This window comes from Notothenia rossii (genome assembly GCF_949606895.1).
Source record: "Notothenia rossii genome assembly, chromosome: 3".
NCBI classification, from domain to species: domain Eukaryota; kingdom Metazoa; phylum Chordata; class Actinopteri; order Perciformes; family Nototheniidae; genus Notothenia; species Notothenia rossii.
This window is the reverse complement of record NC_136901.1, coordinates 94,992,141-95,000,127: the sequence shown is the minus strand read 5'-3', so window position 1 is coordinate 95,000,127 and position 7,987 is coordinate 94,992,141.

Sequence of the window (7,987 nt, the reverse complement as noted above, 5' to 3'; positions counted from 1 at the left end):
ATTTTCCTCCACAATCTGCCTAGAAGTAGTTTCATGTTGTAGCTGTTCAACATGGTCATTTTAAAATGCGTTAACAATATACTGTACATGAAAGACAAGACTGTTCATTTGTTTGCAAGTTTTTTTAAAATTAAGAACAAGGTGTGCACATGTTTACAGTCAAAGCAAATAAAACACCATGGCTAGCAAAAAAAGAATGATCCAAAATATTCAAACTGTGAAATAAAAAAGGAAAGTGAAACTTATGCTCGTCACCCTCTCCCTCCGGTCAACATTAATACAAATGATCCCAATAGGTATGATTGTATGATTGTAAATGTATTTACATTGACTGACCTTCTTGGTGGAATCCATCTTCAGGATGGATCCGAAGGTGGACGTGATCCTGGCCTTGTACTCATCCAGCCGCGTCAGTTCGTTGTAGCCGTACACTGTCAGCAGCCAGATGGGTGAGGGCAGAGTGGGCATTTCACAAGGCCAGGAACTGCTCGCACACACATAGGTACTGGATCGCTCTCCGCATCCAGGCGTCTGAGTGCTGCTCCCACAGGGTGCTGCACAGCAAGGAAGGGGTCGGGGGACGTGGGAGGCTGGTGGTAGATCGGCCGGGATTGGGGGGTTCCACCACAGATTCAACTGTGTGATGAGGCTCGCCCTCCCCCACTTGTCCCTGGTTTGTGTGTGTGTGTGTGTGTGTATGTGTGTGTGTGTGTGTGTGTGTGTGTGTGTGTGTGTGTGTGTGTGTGTGTGTGTGTGTGTGTGTGTGTGTGTGTGTGTGTGTGTGTGTATGTGTGTGTGTGTGTGTGTGTGTGTGTGTATGTGTGTGTGATCTGATTGGATGACAGCTGTTCACACCTGTCTGTAGGCCCAGGCCCCCCCAGGTGGGCCCTGCTCAACACTGAAGATCCACAGGGGGTCTTCAGGGTCTTCAGAGTGATGAGCCTCTGTTTCACAGGAGGATTACAGAGCTCACTGAATGGGCCACACAAAAGCAGAGCAATATGAAGGGTTAAGATATGGCTTAATATCTGATGAAGAAGAGTTTGAATCCACCAGCACCTCAGGGAGGAAGACTGAAGGACGTGTTCTTCATCAAGAGAGGAGGACGAGGAGAAGACTGACGGACGTGTTCTTCATCAAGAGAGGAGGACGAGGAGAAGACTGACGGACGTGTTCTTCATCAAGAGAGGAGGACGAGGGGAAGACTGACGGACGTGTTCTTCATGAAGAAAGGAGGACGAGGAGAAGACTGACGGACGTGTTCTTCATCAAGAGAGGAGGACGAGGAGAAGACTGAAGGACGTGTTCTTCATCAAGAGAGGAGGACGAGGAGAAGACTGACGGACGTGTTCTTCATCAAGAGAGGAGGACGAGTAGAAGACTGACGAACTTGTTCTTCATCAAGAGAGGAGGAAGAGGAGAAGACTGACGGACGTGTTCTTCATCAAGAGAGGAGGACGAGGAGAAGACTGACGGACGTGTTCTTCATCAAGAGAGGAGGACGAGGAGAAGACTGACGGACGTGTTCTTCATCAAGAGAGGAGGACGAGGAGAAGACTGACGGACGTGTTCTTCATCAAGAGAGGAGGACGAGGAGAAGACTGACGGACGTGTTCTTCATCAAGAGAGGAGGACGAGGAGAAGACTGAAGGACGTGTTCTTCATCAAGAGAGGAGGACGAGGAGAAGACTGACGGACGTGTTCTTCATCAAGAGAGGAGGACGAGGAGAAGACTGAAGGACGTGTTCTTCATCAAGAGAGGAGGACGAGGAGAAGACTGACGGACGTGTTCTTCATCAAGAGAGGAGGACGAGGAGAAGACTGACGGACGTGTTCTTCATCAAGAGAGGAGGACGAGGAGAAGACTGACGGACGTGTTCTTCATCAAGAGAGGAGGACGAGGAGAAGACTGACGGACGTGTTCTTCATCAAGAGAGGAGGACGAGGAGAAGACTGACGGATGTGTTCTTCATCAAGAGAGGAGGACGAGGAGAAGACTGACGGACGTGTTCTTCACAAAGAGAGGAGGACGAGTAGAAGACTGACGGACGTGTTCTTCACAAAGAGAGGAGGACGAGGAGAAGACTGACGGACGTGTTCTTCATCAAGAGAGGAGGACGACGAGAAGACTGACGGACGTGTTCTTCATCAAGAGAGGAGGACGAGGAGAAGACTGAAGGACGTGTTCTTCATCAAGAGAGGAGGACGAGGAGAAGACTGACGGACGTGTTCTTCATCAAGAGAGGAGGACGAGGAGAAGACTGACGGACGTGTTCTTCATCAAGAGAGGAGGACGAGGAGAAGACTGAAGGACGTGTTCTTCATCAAGAAAGGAGGACGAGGAGAAGACTGACGGACGTGTTCTTCATCAAGAGAGGAGGACGAGGAGAAGACTGAAGGACGTGTTCTTCATCAAGAGAGGAGGACGAGGAGAAGACTGACGGACATGTTCTTCATCAAGAGAGGAGGACGAGGAGAAGACTGAAGGACGTGTTCTTCATCAAGAGAGGAGGACGAGGAGAAGACTGACGGACGTGTTCTTCATCAAGAGAGGAGGACGAGGAGAAGATTGACGGACGTGTTCTTCATCAAGAGAGGAGGACGAGGAGAAGACTGACGGACGTGTTCTTCATCAAGAGAGGAGGACGAGGAGAAGACTGACGGACATGTTCTTCATCAAGAGAGGAGGACGAGGAGAAGACTGACGGACGTGTTCTTCATCAAGAGAGGAGGACGAGGAGAAGACTGACGGACGTGTTCTTCATCAAGAGAGGAGGGCGAGGAGAAGACTGACGGACGTGTTCTTCATCAAGAGAGGAGGACGAGGAGAAGACTGCCGAAGGCCACAGACTAACTAATCCAAAAGAGGCTCCATAAGATGGATCAGGGAGGGCCCACTGGTATTTGTGAAGTGGATGGACAACAGGGAAGTAGCCGTCTGCTCCACCGTCCATGAAGCAAACTTTGGCAACACCGTGCAGAGAAGGCAGAAGCAGAGAGATGGCTCCTGGACCCGAGTAGAGACCCCCTGTCCCACACCTGTTGCTGAGTACAACGCACACACGGGTGGAGTTGATCTGTCAGATCAGCTCATACAGTACTACTCTTCAAAGCACAAGACCATGCGCTGGTACAGGAGCCTGTTTTGATCATTTCCTGGACATTGCCACTACAAACAGCCACATTATGTACAAAGAAGTCTGTCTGTCACAACAGAAGAAGCCCATGACACACAGAGCATTCATGGAGGAGTGCTGAGCTCTGTGGCAAGCCTGTCCATACACCTCCTGTCCGGGCACCTGCAGCTCATCTTCTTGTGCCCATTGCTGATGTCCAGGCAGCAAGCGACAGGGCCACCACAGGTCGCAGGAAATGTGAACATTGCTAATTCCAAATGCAAGAGAAAGGACACACCTTGGAAGTGCATGCAGTGTGATGTTGCCCTGTGTGTCTCACTGGAACGCAAATGCTTTGAGGTATGGCATGAGGAGTTAATCTGAGTGAAAGTCCATCATCTTCTCCCGCTTATCCATGGTTGGGTCGAGTGGTGAGTGAAAGTGTTTTTTATAAATAGTTGAAAAAAAGCTCTGGTGTTCAATATTCTAACAAGTGTGTTTTTGCTGTTTTTATTTGTATGTATAATGAATAGTTGCTTGAAGGAAAAAAATGTTCAATATTGTAAATAGTGAGATTTTGCAGTTATATTTATATACATTGTTGGTATTATAATAAATTGTTGGTTGAGAAAAAAAGTTCTAATGCTCAATTCTTTTTTTTTTACACATCACATGAACCTTGTTATGTAATATGAAGTCATTATTCAGTCCTGGTATATCTCAGTCCCTGCTGTGGTGAAAGTAGAGTGATTGACAGCTGTTTTACTCGGAATTCGAATTTATTACATTTCATTTTAGACATTTATATACAGTGTAATTCAAATATTTCACTACTTTTGTAATCCTAAGACTTTAGTAACCAAATGTAAAACACCAAAACAATTCGATCACATGAGAACATTTGTGTTTTCACAAGAGTTTTGAAGATTTTCCAAAATTCTGATGTCAATTTTTAAGCTACTTATCTCATCAAACAGTGCTCTAAGGTGAGTAATTTGCATATATAGCAATACTAGAGATTGTCCTGAACATTTTGATATTTAACACATGGGGTGCCATGTTATGAAATACATTTAAAAGGTGATTTAAGAAAACATCTAAAAATCGAGAAAATACCCTTAGACTCCAGAGGGTTAAACGGCATAATAAGGACGACCGTCCGTTCTGTGATTCTCCAGAACACACATGGCCAGTCCGCCCCTGTGTAGCATATTATTTCAATGAGAGATGAGCAGATTGCCACTGGGCTTTCAACTAAAGACACAGCCACGCAAAAACTGCGGCATTTGTACAGCTCCTTATGGGTAGGCCTACTGCAATTAGTGAAGTGCTTTCCTCTGTGGTGAAACGATCAGCACTGCACCACGGAGGAAAGCGGCAGAAAGTCGCCTGGAGTTAAAGAGAGCGGGGCTGCGTTGCGTGCATGGCTTCCTTCTGCAGGTAACGGGGAGACGCGCTCTGGCGGCGGTCTCGTTCAGGATCCGAAAATAAAATGTTAATGTTTTGCACACTTATTCCACTTATTCCTAGTGTGCCACTGGTTACGGTGCCGCGGGCCAGGGGTTGCCGACCCCTGCCATAGAATATGCCTGGTCAGGTCCAGTCCTGTACATCAGAGGCCATGCCCAGTTTCCACAAATATGGGTGTGGAGGAGTTGTCTTAGGTTTTTCTATCCTGTTTTTGAGCATAAAGACACTGGCGGATGGGGAGGAACTTTTTTTTTTGGAGAGCGCAAGAGAGAGGGGGGGAGGGGGGCGGGGGTTCCCCTGGTATGCTCTCTCTCGGTAAGCTCTGTCCCTCAGAGCTGGGTTTTTGCTCTTGGTAAGGTTCTCTCAAACTTGGTAACTATCTCTCAAATGTCTTGGTTGAATGCTGAGTGAATCACTTTGTTGAATGAGTGGAATGAATTGAGATGTGTTTGTGAGTATTAGTAACCGCCACCTGTGAAGATCTTCCTCCGAATACCTGCGGGAGATAGGTATGTGTTTGTGAATGTTAGTACCCGCCCTCTGTTGGCGTCGTTTGGACAACAAGAACAGAGTGAAGCTCTCATAAAATAAACAATCTTTGAGTACAGACACCGTCCTGCAGAGAGCACTCAGCCCAACAGCACGTTTTTGGTCTAGCATCATTTTACAAAACGTTTGCATTAAGACACTAAGACTAGCTGGTTCATTGTAAAGGTCAGTCCACCTTAAATGAGCAGTGGGTGATCAGCAGGTGAAAGGCAGGACACGGGAACTTGGTGCTGAGGAGAAGTAACGATTATGAAATAAGTCGAGTCAAGGTACTGCTGCAGATACACGCTTTACAACATCAGGAGGATACGTCCCCAGCTGACCCAGAAATCAGCGCAGGTTCTGGTCCAGGCTCTCGTCATCTCACGCCTAGACTACTGCAACTCCCTCCTGGCTGGTCTACCTGCATGTGCCATCCGACCTCTGCAGCTCATCCAGAATGCAGCGGCTCGTCTGGTCTTCAACCTTCCTAAATGTTCCCACACCACGCCGCTCCTCCGCTCCCTTCACTGGCTTCCAGTAACTGCTAGAATCCACTTCAAGACACTGGTACTTGCGTACCATGCTGCGAATGGATCTGGCCCTTCCTACATCCAGGACATGGTTAAACCGTACACCCCAGCACGTGCACTCCGCTCTGCATCAGCCAAACAGCTCGCTGCACCCGCACTGCGAGGGGGACCCAAGTTCCCATCAGCAGAAACACGTGGGTTTGCTATCCTGGCTCCAAAATGGTGGAATGAGCTCCCCATTGAAATCAGGACAGCAGAAAGCTTACACATCTTCTTCAGACTGAAAACTCATCTCTTTGGACTCCACTTCCAGAGATAGAATTACTAACAAAGCACTTATATACTAATAAAGGGCTGGCTTATCTAAAGCCAGTTGAGAAGCACTTGAAATGTTTGGCTCTATGAAACCTGATGTACTTATATGATTGTTTTTTTCAAGGTTGTATCTTCCTGGTCGAATGTACTTATTGTAAGTCTCTTTGGATAAAAGCCTCAGCTAAATGTAATGTGATGTCAAGGGGTCAAAGAAATCAATCAATCAATCAATGTTTATTTATATAGCCCAATATCACAAATGTTACATTTGTCTCAGTGGACTTCACAGTTTGTACAGAATATCAGTATGACAATACGACACCCTCTGTCCTTAGACCCTCACATCGTACAAGGAAAAACTTCCAGAGAAACCCCACAGTTTAAAGGGGAACATGGAGAAACCTCAGGGAGAGCAACAGAGGAGGGATCCCTCTCCCAGGACGGACAGACGTGCAATAGATGCCGTGTGTAAATTGAAAAGATAATACATTTGCAACATAGGTAGTCCAAATGTTTTGAAATGCATGTGTGTATAATAAGAAGATGAATCCACGAGGATATCCATCCAGGACTTATGATCCAGGACCACAGCCACGACTCAAGATCCAGGACTCGCAATCCATGACACAGGACCGCAGGATCATCCATGACTCCGGATCCCGGCGTATATAGACACCAAAAAGAAAGACATTTGGGGAAGCTGGGTTAATCGGAACATGAGAGTACACAGGTATAGACAGAGAGAAGGAAGAAGTAAGATGTCCCCCGACAAACTAAGCCTATATCAGCAAAACTAGGGGCTGAATCTAATCAGCCCTAACTATAAGCTTTATCAAAAAGGAAGGTCTTAAGCGCACTCTTAAAAACGGATAGGGTGTCTGCCGTCCGAACACAAACTGGAAGGTGATTCCACAAAAGTGGAGCTTGATAAGAAAAGGCTCTGGCTCCCATTGTACTTTTAGAGACTCTAGGAACAACCAACAACCCTGCATTCTTGGAACGCAATGCCCTAGTAGGACAATAGGGTATAATGAGTTCTTTAAGGTAAGATGGCGCCTGCCCATTAAGGGCTTTGTAGGCGAGAAGAAGAATTTTAAATTCTATCCTGTGTTCTATAGGGAGCCAGTGTAAGGCAGCCAGAACAGGAGTAATATGGTCCCTTTTCCTAACTCTGGTTAGTACACGAGCTGCAGCATTTTGAATCAGCTGAAGCGACTTGATTGACTTCTTGGTACACCCTGATAATAAGGAGTTACAATAATCCAGCCTTGAAGTAACAAATGCATGGACTAGTTTCTCTGCATCGTTTTGAGGCAAGATATGCCTGATTTTTGCAATGTTACGTAGATGGAAGTAGGCGGTCCTTGAAATTGATTTTATGTGGGTGTTAAAGGATAAATCCTGATCAAATATAACACCAAGATTCCTTACAGTCTCACTGGAGGCCAAATTAATGCCATCCATAGTTAATATATCTTTAGATAATTTGTTTCGTAGATTCTTCGGGCCAAGTACAATAACTTCAGTTTTGGTCGTGTTTAACATCAAAAAATGTAAGGTCATCCACGTTTTTAAGTCCTTGAGGCAGTCTTGAATTTTATTTAGATGATTAATTTCATCAGGCTTGATTGATAAATATAGTTGAGTATCATCCGCATAACAATGAAAGTTTACAGAATGATTCCTTATAATATTGCCTAACGGAAGCATATATAGGGTGAACAAAATAGGTCCAAGCACTGAGCCCTGTGGCACTCCATGGCTAACTTTGGTTTGCATGGAAGATTCATCGTTGACACGTACAAACTGAGAGCGCTCAGATAGATAGGACCTAAACCAGCCTAAAGCAGTTCCCTGTATGCCAACTAAGTGCTCTAGTCTTTGCAATAGGATATCATGGTCGATAGTATCAAATGCAGCACTAAGATCGAGCAAGACAAGAATAGAGACAAGTCCCTTGTCAGAGGCTATTAGAATGTCATTTGTGACTTTAACCAGAGCTGTCTCTGTGCTATGTTGTGTTCT